Consider the following 23628-nt stretch of genomic DNA (forward strand, 5'->3'; position numbering starts at 1 on the left):
GTATAGGTTATGTACTTCCAATTGCTTTATGCAAGAAGATGTTATACATGTAAACTGTCAGTTTCATGGAACAAGCTGGAGATACTGCTTTTCTCCTACTTTCAGAACCTTCCATCAGGCTTACTATCTTCTTTCCCAGCTTGGTCAAATCCCAAAATGAAACCCTTGGGAGCACTGGACCTCAGTTCCAGTTTTCAATCTGTTGCCCAGTCAGTCTCGGGCCTCTCCTCCTATTAATTTTACCTTTTTGGGTGTTCCCTTTCATCCTCCTGGACCATGTCTATCCAGATTGTCACCATTATTTACCTGCACAATACCCGGCATAAATACCAGTGTTTCCCATGACCTGAAACAACCTGCATGTTCTGCAAGGTAAAAAGACATTTGTAGCAGATCTGAGGGCCCAGTCAGTAGCCCTTGGGTCCTACCATGGTAGCAGCCTGGCTTCCAACTGCCAACATCTGCATCTTTGCCAGAGGGCTTTTCTTGTCCCTAAGCACTCTGTCTATGTGCACTGTAGGCCAGAATGCCTGAGGAGGAGCTCCTGCTTCAGTTTCTTCACTGCAGGAACCCTGCTGGTGACCTGCTCAATGACACCTTGCTGCCTGCCTTCTCTTCCGTGTCTTACTGCTCATTCTCTTATTGGTGTTTCCTCCAGTCATTTCTCAATAAACGTCTTACAGTAGAATATCAGGGTAACCCAAGCTGAGATAGTGTTCTATTAAGAGAAGATGTCCTCTGGTCAAGGAGATTTAGGAACTGCTAGGCTCAACAAAAGTAAATAGGTTTCTTAACCGTACAACTTCAAAACTCATCTAATCTATTGATTTACTTAGTGAACTCTAAGGATGGGAAGTAGAGAGACTATGCAAAGTTATCTGGTAATGTGTTAGTGTAGAATACAGGTCATGCATGCACGGGCATCCATGACATAGTTTAAGGACAGCTATGATGTAGTAAGTGAACCAAATGTTTAGGAAGAACATGGTTTTGGGGATATTTTTTGTTCCCTTTTCAAATATAATTCTATATGAAATGTATAAGACTCATTAATTTGAAAGCACACAAATACTAAAACCATTAACATATTTTCAAGGAGCAGTGGACAAGTTATTGAGCACTGCTTACTGTGGATTGTGGATCAGCATGAAATCAAAGCACCCAGAGAATGGACCGGAAGGCAAGCCAGCCAGGACTGGCATACTTATGGAGCAGTCGATAACAGGGACTTGCTTAATTAAGCAGTTCTGATTGTTCTTCAAATATGAGAAAGTGCATTTGGAGATTCATGCTAGTGGTTCTGGCCTCTCAAATAATCTAGTTACAAATAGGTCCTTAGCCAATTCACTTTTTCATTATTAAGGGAACAAATCGTAACAGAGCGTGAACTAGAACTAATTTAGCATGGTAAATACTTCAAAACTGAAGTGGAGAAGAAATTAGGTTCATTTAAACCCCCAGAGCAAATCTATTTCCTCTTTCAAGACCCTTGCCTTTGGGGGCTTAACGGGGACAACTTATTTAGTGTCCAAGGTGAGGCTCAGCATAGGTCTGACGTTCCATCACTTCTGGGGGTGTCTCAGGATGGTCTCCCTTCTGTGAAAAGTGAAAATCTGCCCCCACCCCTGATGCTCAAGAGAGCCAAGAGAGCAGACTTTTGGATCTACACGTCAAATTCAACCTTCAACTATTATTTACTGGGGGACCAGTATATGTGTGTGTGTGTGTGTGTGTGTGTGTGTGTGTGTGTGTGTGTCTCCTTTCCAGGCTTCCTCCCTCCATCCTTCCCTCTCTCCTTCTTCCCCTCTCCCAGCCAACATCTCTTAGTTTCTCTTCTGAGAGAGGACCCTCCCCCAAATCATACCTAAGACAAATTAAATAAGCATACACATTTAAACTTAATACGTGGATTTAAATCTCACCGAACTTCTTCATGTAAAATATTTTTAAAAAATCTTTCCAATTTTATTTTCTCTGCAGATATTAGAATTTTTATAAATTACACATTTGCATCATTTTAAGCAATATTTGTTAGCATCCATTTTTAAAATGCTTTTTCTGTAAGTAATCTTTCCTTCCTTCTTTCCTTCCTTCCTCCCTCCCTCCCTTCCTCCCTTCCTTCCTTCCTTCCTCTTTGTTTCTTCTACTTTTTTTAAAATCTTTACCGCAAAAGTAGATTTGGGAAGAGATTTTCCATTTTTATCCCTCTCAAAACATAAGGAAATGCAGATTCAGAATAACAACAGTTCTTTTCATAGTTTGCCCTTTGAACATGGTCATATGTTCCTGCGTGGGTTGTGCTGCTGGGAGTGGGAATGGAGAGCTTTTTCTTTTCTCTCTTCTTTTTTCAGTTTACTTTCAGTTTTGTCTTTTATTTTCCCCCTTCTCATTCTACAGGTTTAATTTTATTTTTAAAAATATATTGACAATTAACATGGTTCTAGAAGTCAAAAGTATACCTCAAGTTAATTTAGGGAAGTACTACTCCCTTCTAAATGCCTTCCTCCTATGCCCCCTGTATTTTATGAGCAACCAGTCTTCCAATTTTCCAGTTGACCCTCCTGGATTTCCTTCTGAATTGTCATTAAAGCATCGCCTACCTTTTCAAAGGGAGCATTAACTTTTTTCTTTTCAAACACTGTGCTAAATAGTGTACCGTTGTCACTTATTTTTCTGGAACACTTGTCACTTTGAAGCGCAGTCATAGAACCCAATGGTCAAGAAAGAATTCTTGAGACATTTTACAGTGCAAAAAAGTGTTTTTATTGTACCACAGGGACAGGACCTATGGGGAGAGAGAGCTCCACGGTGATTGTGAGGAGGGACTGATGATATACGTTTAAGTTTGTGGAGGGAGGAGAAGGGAAGGATAAAGTAAGTTTCCAAAGTATTTTGAAGCAAAGCTTTCAGGACCTTGAGGGGCTACCTACTGTTAAGATAAGGTTACTTTCGGTCTCCAGCAAATCATTAGCATTAAGGCAGCCATGAGTTCCTTGAGGAAGATCATGCTCTGTATGTCTCCATGATTTATCAGTGGAATGCAAGCTGTAAGGAGATTTTAATTTAAGCTACATTTCTCTTGCCTTGTTTTCCTCATCTCCAACCCCCTCTCCCTCCCACTGCTGAACAATTTTGACGCTTAATTCTTTAAGGTCGTTGAATGTGGGAGGTCTCATCTTCTGTAGCTTCTTCCTGTTGAATAGGGGCATAGAGATGTCCCTGCCTATGGGTCAACATTGTTCAGTTAGGGGACATAAGGGGGAGTTAGGAAAGGCAGGGCCGGCAGAGTCCAATGTGGAAAGCAAAGAGGTATCTCTGTGGGTGGTCCGGACCAGCTGTCGATGTGAAGCTATTGTAGAGATGGAGTCTTGGCACCAAGTGGAGAAATACTAGAAAAAGAAACCTATTAGGATTAGGATGGTTATAATAATGAGAAGTCCAACAGAGACCCTTAATAGCTGACCATAGTCCTCTGTGGAACCAGGAACTTAACCAGTCCTTGAAAGAGAGGGAATGATTTTGTGGAGACTCAGTTTGGGGATTCATTCCTTTTAATAGCCTTGTGACATTTTTGTGGCAATCTGGAGTATACACATAACTCTTGAAATAGAGCATAGGTTTCTCCTTGAGCTGCAGTTACGATATCAAGGGCCATTCAGTGTTGGAGGGCCACCTTTTCAATTTGTGGGTGACTACAAGTTGGGCCTGGTTAACGGTGGCTGCTGTATGCTTAGCTAAACCTCTGTTTGCAATTTTATATCAATAAAGGTGTCTCCTGGTACAAATATGGCTAAGGGATGAAACCACCAAGAAACCCTTTGTTTGATATCTAACGTTAACTATAGTCTAATTATTAGGAATCACTGGAGAGTGGGAAAAGATTTGTCTGGGGATATGGGTGTCCCAAACTGCATCATTCAATCCAATCCTATGGAAAGTGGAGCCATCCATTACCTCCACCAGGCCATAGTTAACCCCACAGAGTGGAGTACGCTCTGGCTTTTAAGGAGCAATTTTGTCATCCCGGCCATTGACCAATTGGCCAAGGTGAAAGCTGAATAATACAATTTCTGGGGAATCCATCCCATTTTCCAGCTGTTCAAATAATCTTATGTCCATGGGGTCCTATTATTCCCAAAGAATAACAAGCAAGAAGACTGTCAATACATGAACTGTTATGGCAATTTCTCTGAAATTTACCTCAAGTTGTCTAGTTTAGGCAAATAACAAACACTTAAAGACAATAAGACCTAGAATTTAGCATCCTCAAAGATGTGTTATTGAAACAAAATTTTTCTCTCCAAATCACCCTTATTTTCAGAGACAGCCAAGTCAAGACTAATTTATTTGAAAAGTAAGTTTAATTTTAACAAACTTGGTCTAATTATTTACATAAGCTCAGCAGAATCGTGATTGATCATACAGATCTTCCAAAATCTGCTTTGTTGGAACTTTTCAAAAAGAATCTAGATTGAACTTTTCCAGGCCAGAAGCCAAGCCAGATATCTGACATCAGACATGCTTGCAATGCCTGAAGATTTGGGTGAATTCCTGTCCTCAATGTCCCCAAAATATCCTGAGGTTCCAGAACCTGCCAGGAAATGACATTTTTTACTCACCTGGTGAGGCTGCTGGGAACTCTGCAGGCAAGGTATCAGGCCAGCAGTTCCAAGGGACTCTATTGACTCCATGTTTCATAAAGTCAACCTCAATTCCTTAAAACTGTCTGGTCATATCTGAGACTACACCTGTCTCTCAAATACGAACAACCCAGTTAAAGCCTGGGTAAAATAACCAATGTTTCTAATGGTGTCCTGTTATGAGGAGAACAGATTCTTATTGAACTTATGCAAATGATTATAAATGCCATGGAAGAAAGATTAGTCACTGAAAGTTTCTGAATTTTAAAGGGTTCAGGTAGAGAGAAAAATTAAATGCTCCAATTTGTTTACAAAGGATTATTTTCTGCTATTTCTGTATATTAGGAGTATCTTATGAGAAAGTTCCCTTAATCTGGGAGAGCAAACACTGGAGAACCCACAGTGTTTTAAAGAAGAATCACAAAACTGTAATCATTTCCTTCAATTTGTTTAGTTCCATGCTGCTAATTCTTTTCCATTTGAAGGCAGTTTTTAGTTAAGTTCTGAAAATTCTAAATTTTAATTTTATGGTTTTAAAGATATCAAAAACGTGCATTTGTTAATAAAATTCATTTTTATGAATCTCCTTGAAGATGAAACTCATTTTGTAAATGACAAAAGTCTATAATGTAGCTGACAAGGAAATTCAGCTATTTCTGTAACATTTAACATTTCAAAAATCAGAGTATCAAGTGATGATCTTATTGCACAACATATTAAAACTTCAGGAATTTCAAATATATATATTTCAAATATATATATATATATATATATATATACACACACGTGTGTGTGTGTGTGTGTGTATAGTTATATATGGTTATAAGCTTATATATGGTTATAACATTTACCCAAGCAGTACAACCCAAGGCTAGTCATTATTTGTCTGACAGTTTTCCAAGTCACTTAACATACCAAATAAACAAGACTAGTTGGTCAAAAAGACTTCATTTACAATTCAAATCTTGGGGAGGTCTGTTAAAACCCTTAGAAACTTTTAAAGCACATGCTTAAATAGGATTATGGATCATTGTAAAACTTAAAACTTAGTTACTTATTTAATTTGGTGGCAATAAGAGATTTCAAAGGCAAATATGTAGTGTTATATAGTTAGCGAAACCGCTTTCTTAATATTGAGAAATTTTAACTATTTTAAGTAATTAAAGACTTGACAATGACGAAACAGAATTAACTTGGGTTTTCTGGGCAGACAAAAGAGAAAAAAGCTTTTGTTTACATTTTCTTATTAAGAACAGACCAACAATCCAAGCAAACTTTTGTCTTTTTTTTTTCTTGAGAGAAAACCAGAATTTCAATCTTATACCAAGATGCTTTTAAAATTCATTCATTTCAACCTTAGTCCATTCTGACTGCACATAAAATTCCTTTCCAAAGATATCCCTTTACAAACCTTTTACAACTTTTTTTACTCATTCAGATTTTGACCTAAACCTTTCCCTCCCACCTGTCTTAATTGTATTTAGCAGAATTTTCACTCTTAGAAACCTTAGTCTCCAGTGAAAACTATTAACTTATTGTGAATGGTCTGTTGCACCAGAATTCTTTAGATCTGAAATTTATAAATACTTTTTATAATTAAAAAAATGCTTTCTCTCGTACAATTCTAATAAAGCACAAAGCATATTTGCCAACAGACCCAAGTATCCTCAGCTTTCTCTGCAATGAAGAAGCCAAAAGCGATAAACCTTAGGGTTAACGATCAATGCTTCAGTATTTTATCTCATTTGGAAAGACGATTTCAATCCAATTTACCACCCAAGCAAAACTTTAAAATTTCAGGTTACTAAAGACTTTGAAAGCTATTTTAACAGTTACCCATAAAAGCTCTGAGACACACATAATTAACCATCATTTTAAGTCCTCTTTTGCTGACGAATTGCACAGAGATCATGAGCTTCTTTGACCATCAGCAAACCTTGGTAGAATACAATTTTATGTCTCTCTTAATTAAACTTGTTAGTTTAAATACTGAATATGTTCCACGTGGATCCATGTACTCTTAATTCAATCATTTTGTTTCCCACGGGCGGTTTTTACCAGGGGCACTGGTGGGGAAGCTTCCTTGAAAGGAGTTTGACAGCTGTCTGGGAATATTCCTTCAAGTCCCTGTCCTGAGGTAGAAGAACCAGAGAGAGTTGGCTCCAATGATCATAGCTATTAACTCAGGAAATGAATGAGGGAGAAGCCCTTACCTACAGGAGAGTAACCTGGGTCTGTTCGGAGGAGCAGTGAAAGAGAGTGCCAGCATCCCCTTGTCAGGGATGGCTCCTGTTTCCTCCAGCAACCTGGGTGTGTTTGGAGGAGGCCTGTTTAAACAATCATCCAATATATCAGGAGGGAGTTTATCAGTCCGGTTAGTGGCCAGACACATTCTGGAAAAGACCCTTTGATTGGGGTCCTGATTTAGGGCCATTCATGGCTGGACACAGGGTACCTCCGTCAATTTGCCCTGTTGTCCTGCAGAAGAGATCTAACTGATAGGTCGAATTGAAGCTTAATGACACATTAATGGGTCATTTTCCTCATCTCCTAAGGAGTACTGAGGCCATACAACATTACAGAAGATCAGTTTTGTTTTTTTTAATTTTGCAATCTGAATTGGTTCCAGCAGGTTAAAAGGGATGCCAGGGGAGAGTCCTTATGAACTGGAGAAGCCTAGAGAAGGTCCATTACCAAAAATCCTCCTGACTCCCAGGTGACATCCTATGCAGGATATGTCTGGTTCCAGATGCCAAAGTGACTGGAAGTGTCCCTTGAATGGAATTGCTAATCACCATCTCACCATACAGCCCACAGGAGGGATGCTCCTATTCTCCCACTCACCGTCTCCTCCTATGCTACAAATGGGGTCCAGGGAATGGGCCAAAATACCATGCTGTGCTTTGAAGAACCTGACCTTTCTAACCCATGGAAAACACCAGAAAAGTTTTACAAAGGGAAATTCTTAATCAGGGGACACTGATTAAAAAAAAATAGTAAAGATAGAAATCCACAATGATCTAAGGTACATTCCAACACATAATGTCCTTATAGCAAGCCTCCCCTGGAAACATCCTGGTTGGGTTTTAATTCAATCAGGTACTGATTTTGGCTGGTTCCAAGTGGAGGTCCTTCGGCCAGAAGCGGCTAGACCAGGGATGGGAAGGGAATCACATTAGACCAACCAGAAGAAAACTCCCAGGGGAGTCTTAAGATTGGCAGCATTGCTAATCACTTAGGTGGCTGTCCTGTGCCCAAGACAGATAACTTTGTATAAGAATAAGAATAAAGAGAGGACATCAAATTTCTGGTTTCGTGTTTTGTTTTATTTGTTTGTTTGTTTGTTTGTTTTAGGATTCTGGATCTTCTTACCATTCCCACCAGGTTACTAACTTGCAGCTAAAATTGACTTTCAGTTAAGACTGTATTTCTTGAAAAGTCCCTGAAGTGAAAGTAGGGGAAGAGAGTAACTCACCAAGTTGGCACTGAAGCTTGAAGTCAGATGAAGGAAGATGCAGAATCCCCACCAGGGTCACCAACATATGATGCGGGACCCTCGAGCCCAGCAGTCAAAAAGAATTCTTGAGACATTCTACTGTGCAAAAAGGTTTTCTTTCTTTCTTCTTTCTTTCTTTCTTTCTTTCTTTCTTTCTTTCTTTCTTTCTTTCTGTCTTTCTTTCTTTCTTATTATAGCACAGGGACAGGACCTATGGGTAGAGAGAACAGCACAGGGATTGTGAGGAGTGACTGGTAAAATACTTTTAAGCTTGTGGAGGGAGCGGAAGAGAAGAATAAAGTAAGTTTCCAAGAAATTTGAAGCAAGACTTTCAGGACCTTGAGGGGCTATCTGCTGTTAAGATAAGGTTCCTTTTGGTCTCCAGCAAAACATCAACATCAAGGCAGGCATGAGTTCCTCGAGGAAGGTCACGTTCTGCATGTCTCAGAGATCTATCAGTGGGATGCAAGCAGTAACATTTGAATTTAAGCTACATTTGTCTTGCCTTTGTTTTCTTCATCAATTTCATAAAGAAAACACAGTTGATAGGTTTTTAATTTTGACTACCCTCTGAAATATTTTGTCATAAATTAGCCATTAGAAATCTATCAGAAAGAACGATATTCCTGGTCATTCTAGACTCATTACAACATCTACAGATTCTACTACATTTGACAGGTTGTGACAGATGGACTTGAAAGTAGACCCTATGAGATTCTGGCCTCCTGGTGCATACTCCCCTGTGCATTCCCTCCCCTTCAGTGGAGTACAGGACCTGTGACTTGCTTCTAACCAATAGAATATGACAAAGGCAATGGCCTGTCCAGTCCATGATGATATGACTGTAACTTCCGTCCAGCTAGGGCCTGTCTCTGATGACTCTCCCTTGCTGGTCTGGGGTTGAGCAGGTGTGTGGAGATGACCTTGCTACCAGGACCTGGGGGCCACCTCCAGCTGGCAGCCAGCAAGAAGCTGAGACCTTCATTCTCAAGGCTGGTGCAGAGCTGAACACAGACCCTGCCAACCACATACCCTTCCCAGGCTGAGCCTCAGGGGAGAGCTGACCCCACCTTCCTCTTGACTGCAGCCTTGAGAGAGACACGGAGGCATCAGACCCAGCTAAGCTGTGCCTGGATGCTTGACTCCAGAAACTATGAGATAATGCCTGTGTGCTGTTTTAAGCCAATAAATTTGTGGTAACTTGTTATGCAGCAATCCAGTGACAAATGCACGGTTTCTGCCTTTATAAATGCAGCCAGCCCTTGCAGCCCTAACTTCTTTTGAAGACTGCAGTGCCTGAATTTCATCAGTGGATTTTAAGGCCACCTCCATAATCCTCACCCACAAATTGTTATTATAATTCTGGTCAAGTCAGCCTCTCCACCAGGAGCTCCACTATACTGTTTCTCCATCAGACGTTTTTATTTTAAAAATTGCTCTTATGAAAATATCTTCTCCAATAAATCTTTCAGTTGGTGATTCATTAAAATAAATGTCATTTATTCTACATCTCCTTACTGGAATAGAATCTAGCAGATACATAAGCTGAGGCATTGGAAACATCCATGCTCTCACCCAACTATATAACTGATATTCCCCACCACATAATTTATTCCAACACTTTTATCTTTTCAATTCAGTGATGTTTCCTAAGTCTCTCCCAGGTCTGCTGGCAAAGGAAAGTGGTTTAATTTGTTGATACATATTAGTTCCTATGTATTTAGTATTTCCTTAGTGAGGGTTTTGCTACTGAGTGAGAGACTTCAGAGGAACTTCTAAACAATTATCATTAATCTTAGTGGGATTTTTGAGGTATTGGGTATCCTGTAACTTTAAACACAATGATGAAACAAATTAGGTTGTTTTTTTTTTTCCATTTTATTTATTTTTTCAGTGTAACAGTATTCATTCTTTTTGCACAACACCCAGTGCTCCATGCAAAACGTGCCCTCCCCATTACCCACCACCTGTTCCCCCAACCTCCCACCCCTGACCCTTCAAAACCCTCAGGTTGCCCCAACCTCCCACCCCTGACCCGTCAAAACCCTCAGGTTGTTTTTCAGAGTCCATAGTCTCTTATGGTTCGCCTCCCCTCCCCAATGTCCATAGCCCGCTCCCCCTCTCCCAATCCCACCTCCCTCCAGCAACCCCCAGTTTGTTTTGTGAGATTAAGAGTCATTTATGGTTTGTCTCATGTATTCTTGTTTCATGTATTCTTCTCCTATCCCCCTAACCCCCCATGTTGCTTCTCCATGTCCTCATATCAGGGAGATCATATGATAGTTGTCTTTCTCCGATTGACTTATTTCACTAAGCATGATACGCTCTAGTTCCATCCACGTCGTCGCAAATGGCAAGATTTCATTTCTTTTGATGGCTGCATAGTATTCCATTGTGTATATATACCACATCTTCTTGATCCATTCATCTGTTGATGGACATCTAGGTTCTTTCCATAGTCTGGCTATTGTAGACATTGCTGCTATAAACATTCGGGTACATGTATTCTTCTTGTTTCATGTATTCTTCTCCTATCCCCCTAACCCCCCATGTTGCTTCTCCATGTCCTCATATCAGGGAGATCATATGATAGTTGTCTTTCTCCGATTGACTTATTTCACTAAGCATGATACGCTCTAGTTCCATCCACGTCGTCGCAAATGGCAAGATTTCATTTCTTTTGATGGCTGCATAGTATTCCATTGTGTATATATACCACATCTTCTTGATCCATTCATCTGTTGATGGACATCTAGGTTCTTTCCATAGTCTGGCTATTGTAGACATTGCTGCTATAAACATTCGGGTACACGTGCCCCTTCGGATCACTATGTTTGTATCTTTAGGGTAAATACCCAGTAGTGCAATTGCTGGGTCATAGGGTAGTTCTATTTTCAACATTTTGAGGAACCTCCATGCTGTTTTCCAGAGTGGTTGCACCAGCTTGCATTCCCACCAACAGTGGAGGAGGGTTCCCCTTTCTCCACATCCTCTCCAGCATCTGTCATTTCCTGACTTGTTCATTTTAGCCATTCTGACTGGTGTGAGGTGATATCTCATTGTGGTTTTGATTTGTATTTCCCTGATGCCGAGTGACGTGGAGCACTTTTTCATGTGTCTGTTGGCCATCTGGATGTCTTCTTTGCAGAAATGTCTGTTCATGTCCTCTGCCCATTTCTTGATTGGATTGTTTGTTCTTTGGGTGTTGAGTTTGCTAAGTTCCTTATAGATTTCGGATACTAGCCCTTTATCTGATATGTCGTTTGCAAATATCTTCTCCCATTCTGTCAGTTGTCTTTTGGTTTTGTTAACTGTTTCCTTTGCTGTGCAAAAGCTTTTGATCTTGATGAAATCCCAATAGTTCATTTTTGCCCTTGCTTCCCTTGCCTTTGCCATTGTTCCTAGGAAGATGTTGCTACGGCTGAGGTCGAAGAGGTTGCTGCCTGCATTCTCCTCAAGGATTTGGATGGATTCCTTTCTCACATTGAGGTCCTTCATCCATTTGGAGTCTATTTTCGTGTGTGGTGTAAGGAAGTGGTCCAATTTCATTTTTCTGCATGTGGCTGTCCAATTTTCCCAGCACCATTTATTGAAGAGGCTGTCTTTTTTCCATTGGACATTCTTTCCTGCTTTGTCGAAGATTAGTTGACCATAGAGTTGAGGGTCGATTTCTGGGCTCTCTATTCTGTTCCACTGATCTATGTGTCTGTTTTTGTGCCAGTACCATGCTGTCTTGATGATGACAGCTTTGTAATAGAGCTTGAAGTCCGGAATTGTGATGCCACCAACTTTGGCTTTGTTCTTCAATATTCCTTTGGCTATTCGAGGTCTTTTCTGGTTCCATATAAATTTTAGGATGATTTGTTCCATTTCTTTGAAAAAAATGGATGGTATTTTGATAGGGATTGCATTAAATGTGTAGATTGCTTTAGGTAGCATAGACATTTTCACAATATTTATTCTTCCAATCCAGGAGCATGGAACATTTTTCCATTTTTTTGTGTCTTCCTCAATTTCTTTCATGAGTACTTTATAATTTTCTGTGTATAGATTCTTAGTCTCTTTGGTTAGGTTTATTCCTAGGTATCTTATAGTTTTGGGTACAATTGTAAATGGGATTGACTCCTTAATTTCTCTTTCTTCAGTCTTATTGTTGGTGTACAGAAATGCAACTGATTTCTGTGCATTGATTTTATATCCTGACACTTTACTGAATTCCTGTACAAGTTCTAGCAGTTTTGGAGTGGAGTCTTTTGGGTTTTCCACATATAGTATCATATCATCTGCGAAGAGTGATAGTTTGACTTCTTCTTTACCAATTTGGATGCCTTTAATTTCTTTTTGTTGTCTGATTGCTGAGGCTAGGACTTCTAGTACTATGTTGAATAGCAGTGGTGATAATGGACATCCCTGCCGTGTTCCTGACCTTAACGGAAAAGCTTTCAGTTTTTCTCCATTGAGAATGATATTTGCGGTGGGTTTTTCATAGATGGCTTTGATAATATTGAGGTATGTGCCCTCTATCCCCACACTTTGAAGAGTTTTGATCAGGAAGGGATGCTGTACTTTGTCAAATGCTTTTTCAGCATCTATTGAGAGTATCATATGGTTCTTGTTCTTTCTTTTATTAATGTGTTCTATCACATTGATTGATTTGCGGATGTTGAACCAACCCTGCAGCCCTGGAATAAATCCCACTTGATCGTGGTGAATAATCCTTTTAATGTACTGTTGAATCCTATTGGCTAGTATTTTGGTGAGAATTTTTGCATCTGTGTTCATCAAGGATATTGGTCTGTAGTTCTCTTTTTTGGTGGGATCCTTGTCTGGTTTTGGGATCAAGGTGATGCTGGCCTCATAAAATGAGTTTGGAGGTTTTCCTTCCATTTCTATTTTTTGGAACAGTTTCAGGAGAATAGGAATGAGTTCTTCTTTAAATGTTTGGTAGAATTCCCCTGGGAAGCCGTCTGGCCCTGGGCTTTTGTTTGTTTGGAGATGTTTGATGACTGTTTCAATCTCCTTACTGGTTATGGGCCTGTTCAGGTTTTCTATTTCTTCCTGGTTCAGTTGTGGTAGTTTATATGTCTCTAGGAATGCATCCATTTCTTCCAGATTGTCCAATTTGTTGGCGTAGAGTTGCTCATAGTATGTTCTTATAATTGTCTGTATTTCTTTGGTGTTAGTTGTGATCTCTCCTCTTTCATTCATGATTTTATTGATTTGGGTCCTTTCTCTTTTCTTTTTGATGAGTCTGACCAGGGGTTTATCAATCTTATTGATTCTTTCAAAGAACCAGCTCCTAGTTTCATTGATTTTTTCTATTGTTTTTTTGGTTTCTATTTCATTGATTTCTGCTCTGATCTTTATGATTTCTCTTCTCCTGCTGGGTTTAGGGTTTCTTTCTTGTTCTTTCTCCAGCTCCTTTACGTGTAGGGTTAGGTTGTGTACTTGAGACCTTTCTTGTTTCTTGAGAAAGGCTTGTACTGCTATATATTTTCCTCTCAGGACTGCCTTTGCTGTGTCCCACAGATTTTGAACTGTTGTGTTTTCATTATCATTTGTTTCCATGAATTTTTTCAATTCTTCTTTAATTTCCTGGTTAACCCATTCATTCTTTAGAAGGATGCTGTTTAGTCTCCATGTCTTTGGGTTCTTTCCAGCTTTCGTCTTGTGATTGAGTTCTAGCTTCAGAGCATTGTGGTCTGAAAATATGCAGGGAATAATCCTAATCTTTTGATACCGGTTGAGACCTGATTTGTGACCCAGGATGTGATCTATTCTGGAGAAGGTTCCATGTGCACTAGAGAAGAATGTGTATTCTGTTGCTTTGGGATGAAATGTTCTGAATATATCTGTGATGTCCATCTGGTCCAGTGTGTCATTTAAGGCCTTTATTTCCTTGTTGATCTTTTGCTTGGATGATCTGTCCATTTCAGTGAGGGGAGTGTTAAAGTCCCCTACTATTATTGTATTGTTATTGATGTGTTTCTTTGATTTTGTTATTAATTGGTTGATATAGTTGGCTGCTCCCACGTTAGGGGCATAGATATTTAAAATTGTTAGATCTTCTTGTTGGACAGACCCTTTGAGTAGGATATACTGTCCTTCCTCATCTCTTATTATAGTCTTTGGCTTAAAATCTAATTGATCTGATATAAGGATTGCCACCCCAGCTTTCTTCTGATGCCCATTAGCATGGTAAATTGTTTTCCACCCCCTCACTTTAAATCTGGAGGTGTCTTCGCGTCTAAAATGAGTTTCTTGTAGGCAACATACTGATGGGTTTTGTTTTTTTATCCATTCAGATACCCTGTGTCTTTTGATTGGGGCATTTAGCCCATTAACATTCAGGGTAACTATTGAGAGGTATGAATTTAGTGCCATTATTAGTCTGTAAGGTGACTGTTACTGTATATTGTCTCTGTACCTTTTTGATCTACTACTTTTAGGCTCTCTCTTTGCTTAGAGGACCCCTTTCAATATTTCCTGTAGAGCTGGTTTGGTGTTTGCAAATTCTTTCAGTTTTTGTTTGTCCTGGAAGCTTTTGATCTCTCCTTCTATTTTCAATGATAGCCTAGCTGGATAGAGTATTCTTGGCTGCATGTTTTTCTCGTTGAGTGCTCTGAATATATCATGCCAGCTCTTTCTGGCCTGCCAGGTCTCTGTGGATAAGTCTGCCGCCAATCTAATATTTTTACCATTGTATGTTACAGACTTCTTTTCTCGGGCTGCTTTCAGGATTTTCTCTTTGTCACTAAGACTTGTAAATTTTACTATTAGGTGACGGGGTGTGGACCTATTCTTGTTGACTTTGAGGGGGGTTCTCTGCATCTCCTGGATTTTGATGCTTGTTCCCTTTGCCATATTAGGGAAATTCTCTCCAATGATTCTCTCCAATAGACCTTCTGCTCCCCTCTCTGTTTCTTCTTCTTCTGGAATCCCAATTATTCTAATGTTGTTTCATCTCATGGTGTCACTTATCTCTCGAATTCTCCCCTCATGGTCCAGTAGCTGTTTGTCCCTCTTTTGCTCGGCTTCCTTATTCTTTGTCATTTGGTCTTCTATATCACTAATTCTTTCTTCTGCCTCATTTATCCTAGCAGTGAGAGCCTCCATTTTTGATTGCACCTCATTAATAGCTTTTTTGATTTCAACTTGGTTAGATTTTAGTTCTTTAATTTCTCCAGAAAGGGCTTTAATATCTCCAGAGAGGGTTTCTCTAATATCTTCCATGCCTTTTTCGAGCCAGGCTAGAATGTTCAGAATCGTCATTCTGAACTCTTGATCTGACATATTACCCATGTCTGTGTTGATTAGGTCCCTAGCCTTCGGTACTGTCTCTTGTTCTTTTGTTTGTGGTGATTTTTTCCGCCTTGTCATTTTGTCCAGATAAGAGAATATGAAGGAGCAAATAAACTACTAAAAGGGTGGCAAAGACCCCGGAAAAATGCGCTGTAACCAAATGAGAAGAGACCCCAAATTGTGGGGGGGAGAAAGGGGATAAAAACAGCTTCTGAAAAAAAAAGAAAAAAAAAAGAAAGAAAAAAATTTTAAAAATAAAACAAATAAAAAATATAAAAAAGAAAGAAAAAATATATATATTTAGATGAACTAGTCAAAAAATGTTAAAAAAGAAAAGGGTAAAAGTTTTAAAAAATTTAGCAGAAGAAGAAAAAAGAAAAAAGAAAAAAAATTGAAAAAAGAAAAAAAAAATTGAAGTAGCCTCAAGACTAAAGAATCATGGGGAGAAAGCCATGAGTTCCGTGCTTTGCTTTCTCCTCCTCTGGAATTGCTCTGCTGTCTTAGGAATTGAATCTGCTTTCTCCTTGATAGATGAACTTCGTCCTGGCTGGATATTTTGTTGATCTTCTGGGGGAGGGGCCTGTTGTAGTGACTCTCAAGTGTCTTTGCCCGAGGCGGGATTGCACCGCCCTTACCGGCGGCTGGACTAAGTAATCGGCTCGGGTTCGCTTTTGGGAGCTTCTGTTCCCTGAACGCTTTCCGTAGAGTTCCGGAGGACGGGAATGAAAATGGCAGCCTCCCAGTCTCCAGCCCGGAGGAGCCAAGAGCCTGGGGCCCCACTCCTCAGTGCGCCCCCAGAGGACAGCACCCAATCACTCCCGTATCCCCAGCCTCTAGCCGCGCTCCGAGCTCACCCAGCCCGCGACCAGTTCAAGGTAACCCCGAGCTGAGAGTTTAGTCCTCGGCTCTGTCTCTGCAGCCGGCTTCTCCGTTCTAATACCTGCAAGCTCTCCGACACTCCGACACCCCCGATCCTTCTGTGACCCTGCGGGGCCTGGGGCCACGCTGGCCCCGCGTGGGCTTCACCCCGGTTTAGCCCCTGGAGCAATGTCCCTCAGTGGAACAGACTTTTAAAAGTCCTGATTTTGTGCTCTGTTCCTCCGCCGCTTGCCGGGAGCCGGCCCCTCCCCCCGCGGTCTATCTTCCCGTAGTTTTAGATTCACTTCTCCGCCAGTCCTACCTTTCAGAAAGTGGTTGATTTTCTGTTTCTAGAGTTGCTGTTCTTCTTCTCTTCGCTCTCCTGTTGGATTTGTAGGTGTTTTCAATGTTTAGATAAGCTATCGAGCTGATCTCCTGCTACCTGATGTAGTCTCAGGCTGCTACTTCTCCGCCATCTTGACTCCTCTCCCGATGAAACAAATTAGGCAGCAGCCTTTAATTCTGATTTTTAACTGTCTTAGATATTTAGTTTTTAAGTGTTTTACTAATCGTGGTGACATTAATATTTACCAGCTCAAGGCTCAATTACACATTTCGATGAGTAGCACTATTAAAGAAAAGTGGATTTATATCCACGTGGCAAATCCAGTGACTCCTGTCTGGTCTCCCTGGTTCTATCCCCACTCCCTTTTGTCAATTTTTAGCCAGAGGATCATTTGAGAAGGGGTTGGTAATAGGTTGGTAATGTGGGGCTCCATCCCAGGACCATGATCATGACCTGAGCAGAAATAAGGAGTCAGCCGCTTAACCAACTGAGCCACCCGGATGCCCCATTCAGCCAGAGGATCATTTAAAAATACACCCTGTCACATCCCTGTGCAGACAGTCTACTGCCTCTCATCCTGTTCACAGTAAAAAGCACAAGTCCTTACAGAGCCCGTATGGCCTTCATCCTCATCTGCCCTGAAGTTTGGACCTCATCAACCCCTACCTTTTCCCTTCTCACTTACTTCTCCTCAACTGACAGTTCTCCCAGATTGAGTGAAGCAAGCTCTACCCCCAGACTTTGTAACTGCTGTTTCCCTTCATGAGATAATTTCCTCACTTCCTTTAGGGTCTGCTCACCTGTCTCCTTGGCAAAGAGGCCTCCCCCAGCACCGTACCTACACACATAACCATTTCCCATACTCTCCCATCTCCCCTGCTCTATTTTCTCTAGAGTATGTCTCTTAATGCTTTACATACATACCTGTTGTCTGCATGTGAGAGTGCACCTGCTTCATTCCTGTTTTATCCCCAGAGCCTACATTGTGTGTGGCTTAGAGAGGCACTCAATGAATATTTATTAAATGCAAGAATACATTCAAGTAGCCTTCTTGATGACACTGATTTTTTTCCCCCTATTGTTTTCAGCTCAATTTGGATTAGGCTATCATTGTTTTTATCTTGTAATGGGATGACAAAGAGGTTACACCAGGAATAGACATGTTAGCTCTTGTCGTGTTGTGGTTCTCTTGTGATTGTGTTATATATATATATATATATATATATACACACACATACACATACACACACACCTATATATGTATATATATTTTTTTTTTCTTTAAGATTGGTTTTGAAGACAGTCACTCATTTTGTCATGGAGAGTTTAGTTTAAGTGAGATAATATAGTCCCTGTTGTCAACTATATATATAAATGCAGGATGATGTGATATATGGGATTGAAGTACTGAAAGGGGGGGTGCCTGGGTGGCTCATTCAGCTAAGCATCCTACTCTTGGTGTCAGCTCAGGTCTTGATCTTAAGATCATGAATTCAAGCCCTTCCTTGTGCTCCTCGCTGGGCATGGAGCCCGCTTTAAATAAATAAATAAATAAGTGTAATGAAGGAATGGAGGCCTTCAGTGTTTCAGTACAACACACTTGCTCCCTCAGGATATCTTGCATAGTGCTTGTGACACGTGAGAATCTGGCTTTCAGTCATCAGGCAGGATGTACTAATCAGGGAGGTATGCTATGTCCCAGGTCTCAGTGGCTTCCCATAAGGAAAGTTTGCTTCTCACTTTCCAGGGAGACTACTGTGGGTCAGGCAGACCTTCTCTATGCTACTCCTCTTCCTCTAGGGTCACTGTAGTAGTCAAGAGAAGACTGTGATCAGGCCTCTGTGGCCAGTCCCACCGGGGCGATGCTAGTTTCATGACTCCAGTGTGACTGCAAGGGAGGCTGGGAATTACAGAGGGGCCCAGGAGTATTTGGTGAGATTAAGAAACGCTGCCACATTTTCAATCCATATATATGAAATATTAGCAAAGTATAAATGTTCCAGTACAACGATATAAATATTTCCATTGCCAACTTTAATATATCCTTTTTGTGTGTGTCTACCACACTGTGAAGTCCACAGCTAAAACAGAAATGACAGAAAACCCATATTTAACCAAAATGTGATGTGTCATCTTGTTTTTGTCACTTTCTTCTTGGTCCTAAGATGGACGAGAAAACATCTAGTTAATAAAGATGTCTTTTAAGAGATCTTCTGGATAATCAAGATCTGTTGCCACATCCACATGGATGTGCTTATCACCTGTGTCTCCATCAGTAGGCTAGTCAATGACGTCAGCTAGGAGACTAACAAATAAAGGAAGACGGTCAATTATATGCAAATTCAAAACATATGAATTATATGGGTTTTTTTTTTGAAGATTTTATTTATTTATTTGACAGACAGAACACAAGTAGGCAGAGAAGCAGGCGGGGGGGGGGGGGGAGCAGGCTCCCTGCTGAGCAGAGAGCCTGACAAGGGGCTTAATCCCAGGATCCTGAAATCATGACCTGAGTCAAGGGCAGAGGCTTTAACCCACTGAGTGACCCAGGTGCCCCCATATTTCTGTTGTGATTAAACTCTGTTTCAAAATCAGTTCTGCAAATTATAGATAAGAATGATTGCTAGAAGATTCTATTTGGGATGATTCTGCCTACTAGGGGCAGAGAAGAGGAATTAAAAAACATTCCTTCTTCTCAAGGAACAGAAAACAATAGACCAGAACTATTTGCTGAGCATGCGCTGAGTAGGTGCTAAGTGGATGTTCTGGGTCCATTACAGGCAGTCCCAGTCAAAAGAGAAGATGGGTAAGAAACAGGCAGAGCTGTAAGCAGCAGGTCATGAAAATGGGAACAACACCTTCCAGTGAAAAAGGTCAAGGAAGGTGACTTCCACAGCGTGGGCCTTATGGATCTGTAAGAGCAGACCACCCCATTCCCTCAGTGCCAACTTCATCTGTGGGTGCTTTCTCTTTCTCCTTCACCTACCTTCCCAGTTTCACAGCTTTTGTGATGTGATCACCTCCACACACCACCTCCCCAAATGTGCCTGCAACCTAATATGAGAACTGGCCTCCAGCCCCCAAGGAGGTCCACATCCCCAGTTTTGGACAACTTCTCCCATGAACCATGTTTCCCTGAAGAAATTGTGGTGGATTCCAAGGCTTGGCAAAACTCCCTTCTAGGAAAGGGAGCATGGCCATTGTGTCTGGGTGCTGATTTACCCTCCCAGAGAGGGTCCAGATTACTTGATCTTGATGATGTTCAGAGATAAACTTCTCTAATGAGCTTCTGGAAGACTGCTTCCTTGAGCTGGGTTTGTGCTTTCAGCCTCTTCCTAGGATGTACCGTGAAGTCATTAGAACCACTTGTGATCCCACGAGCCAGATTTTCTGCATTGGATATGTGGATGGTCCAACAGCAACAGCCATCACAAAATCCTCACCTCATCCCAATGAAATGTGAGACCCAACCATGGTGTTTCAACCTTTGTTGTCACCTACACAATCACTACTCTGGTTATTGGTGGACTGTCTTCTCCAGCCCCTCATATCATATAACCACACTGGCTGCCTTTGCATTTCCATTCTACCTACTGACTCTTCTGATTTCTGAGAACTTTGAATATCTCCCAATATGTGTATCCTCAGTCCAGGTGGGCTACTACCTCCCACCCTATGCTGATGGCATCTTTCCTCTCTCTACTGGCCAGGCTGACCTTTTTAAATACTACTTGGGGTTAATGAGCTATAATTGAGCAAAGCTATAATGAGTGGGTTATACTTTCCTTTCCCACCTAAAGGAAAACATTGGGGCTTAAGGACTCATGCCCAGTGGCTTACTAACATTATGACCACAGACATCATTTAATATATCTGAAACCCAAGGGGCTCCTGGGTGGCTCAGTGGGTTAAAGCCTCTGCCTTCAACTCAGGTCACGATCCCAGGGTCCTGGGATGGAGCCCTGAATCAGGCTCTCTGCTCAGCAGGGAGCCTGCTTCTCTTCCTCTCTCTGCCTGCCTCTCTGCCTACTTGTAATCTCTGTCAAATAAATAAATAAAATCTTTAATATATATGTATGTATTTCTGAAACCCAAAATTCTTCATCTATGGATAATAAAGCCTTTCCTGTCCCCATATGGTTGTTGCAAGAGTGGGAGTAAGTCCACCATGAATGCAAAGGACTGAAAATGTTAAGCTAATGTCATCACTCTATTACTGAGAAGTTCCTGATGCTGGCTTTTCCCCTTCATTCAAAAATGTGCTTATTATATTATTTACACACAACTTTCATTTATTATTTAAAAATGTCATCTCCCTTTTCTGTGTCCCCTGAAAGCACAGAAATCAACAGACCTTCAAGTTATACTTTGTTGTTGTAACCAAAGAATGGTGTATCAGCTACTTGTCTTCAGCTACAAAGCTAGCAAGCAACTATTTGCCTGGCACTTTTGAGCATTTCCAGGCATTCTTCTACTCTGTTCAGCTGCAGTATTAAAGGCCCTTCCAGAGAGCACACTGGGATAGAGAGGCATCTGCAGATTTCAAGGTTATGGGAGAGGTTAGATGCAGCTGTTGGGATGAATTTATGCATGAACATACCAGCTTTTTCCTGAAGCATGTTCTTCATACTGAAAATAAAAGCCACTGGGTACAGAATTGCATGTGTTTATGAGAAATTAATATTGATCTTTGCATATCAAACAAAAATGGCCAAAGAGGTATTTTAATATAATATACTTTTAATATAGTAGAATGATGATTGATTCTTACCACTTAGGGAAATACATTTGTTTCGTCTTTGGGATTCATTCTTGTAAACTGATGCACATGTAGAAAAGGGAAATGTGAAATTAGCATTTAGCATAAGAGACAATCTTGAGCATTTATTACCCTACGATGTCTGGTGAGCTAAGGGAATCTATCTTTATTCAACATCTCTGTAAAACAGCAGTGTTTACCCCACACAAATGTCTTGGAGCTCTACTCTAAATGACAAAAATCAGTGAAGAAAATTCATTGCTAGATTTCTCCTCAATTACCATGCCAGACACTTGATTCTTAACTGGACAGAAGAAGGGGCTGATCCCAGGGGAAGTTGTGAGGAGAGGAGGGCATGAAACTTAAAATAAATGCCAACTTAACTGTTATTCCCAACAACCATTTTGAAACTTATGAAAATGACTCATTTTGCATATGTGCCGTGGTAAGAAAAGTCAGTCAAGTTGGCCATAAAGTTCAGCAAGTCTTCCTAGATTAATGAATTGAAATTAACTTCAGAAGGGAGAGAATGTAGTAAGAGTCTCAGACGCAGTCGTTTCAAGTGCCCATCTGATGATCACTCAAGGTAACATTCCCCTTTCCTATTGGGTCGGAGAACACAGAAGCACTTATCCGCTGAAAAAGGAAGTTCAAGGGTGATTTGAAGTCCTGGGTAGGGTCCCCAGACCTAGAAATCAGGCATCCAGGCCAGCGTAGACTAATTCGCATGTTTTGTCCAATGTCAAACATTATGAAGCCTTGATTTAAGAAATTCCTGATTTAGAAAACATGTTTTGGATGTAGAGGAAGTACATTGATTTTTTTGTCAAAGATCATTTAATTATTATTTATCATTCAAGCGCATATTCTGTTCAAGATGGTGGGCCACAACCTCTGAGTAATGTGGTAGGTTATACTTTTTATTCAATGTTTCTATTTTCCTAATAGCTTAGGATATGGTTATAGGAATAAAAATTATAGATGGAAAATAGTTAACAATAGTCAGTCCTTAGCACTGAATCTCTTTCCTAAATTATCACCTGAATTTTTCATTCTTTAATTTATTCTTAACTTAGTTTACCATTTTTTTAAACTTAAATTCAATTCATTAAAATATTTTTTTTCAGTATTTAAATTTATTTATTTTTCCAGCATAACAGTATTCATTGTTTTTGCACAACACCCAGTGCTCCATGCAATACGTGCCCTCCTCAATTCATTAAAGTATAATGCGTTATTAGTTTCAGATGTAGAGCTCACTGATTCATTACTCTTATATAATACCCAGTGCTTATTACACCACATGCCCTCCTTAATGCCCATCACACAGTTACCCCACCCCCAACCCCATTCCTTCCATCAACTCTCTATTTGTTTCTTACAATTAAGAGTCTTTTATGGTTTATCTCCCTTTCTGATTATGTCTTCTTTTATTTTTTCCTCTCTTCCCCTATGGCCCTCTGTTTTGTTTTTCCACATATGAGTGAGATCATATGGTAATTGTCTTTCTCTGATTGACTTACGTCACTCAGCATAATACCTACTAGTTCCATCCACATCATTGTAAATGGTAAGATTTCTTTCTTTTTTTTTGATGGCTGAGTTGTATTCCATGGTATATATATACCATATCTTCTTCATCTATTCAACTATTGATGGACATCTGGGCTCTTTCCACAATTTGGCTATTATGGACATTGCTGCTATAAACATTTGGGCGCATGTATCCCTTCAGATCACTGTATTTGTATCTTTGGAGTATGTACCCAGTAGTGCAATTGCTGGGTAGCTCTATTTTCAACTTTTTGAGGAACCCCCATACTGTTTTACAACAGTACAGGGAATGCAACAGCTTGCATTCCCACCAACAGTATAAGAGGGTTCCTCTTTCTCTGCATCCTTGCTAACATCTGTTGTCTCCTGACTTGTATATTTTAGCCATTCTGATTGGTCTGAGTTGGTATCTCATTGTGGTTTTGATTTGTATTTCCCTGATGTTGAGTGATGTGGAGAACTTTCTCATGTGTCTGTTTGCCATTTGAATGTCTTCTTTGCAGAAATGTCTGTTCATGTCTTCTGCCCATTTATTAATAGGATTATTTGTTCTTTGGGTGTGGAGTTCAATAAATTCATTATAGATCTTGGATACTAGCCCTACATCTAGTAAGACAATAGGGAATATCTTCTCCCATTCTGTCAGTTGTCTTCTGGTTTTGTCACCTAAATC

Source organism: Meles meles, chromosome 4 (assembly GCF_922984935.1).
Source record: "Meles meles chromosome 4, mMelMel3.1 paternal haplotype, whole genome shotgun sequence".
NCBI classification, from domain to species: Eukaryota; Metazoa; Chordata; class Mammalia; order Carnivora; family Mustelidae; genus Meles; species Meles meles.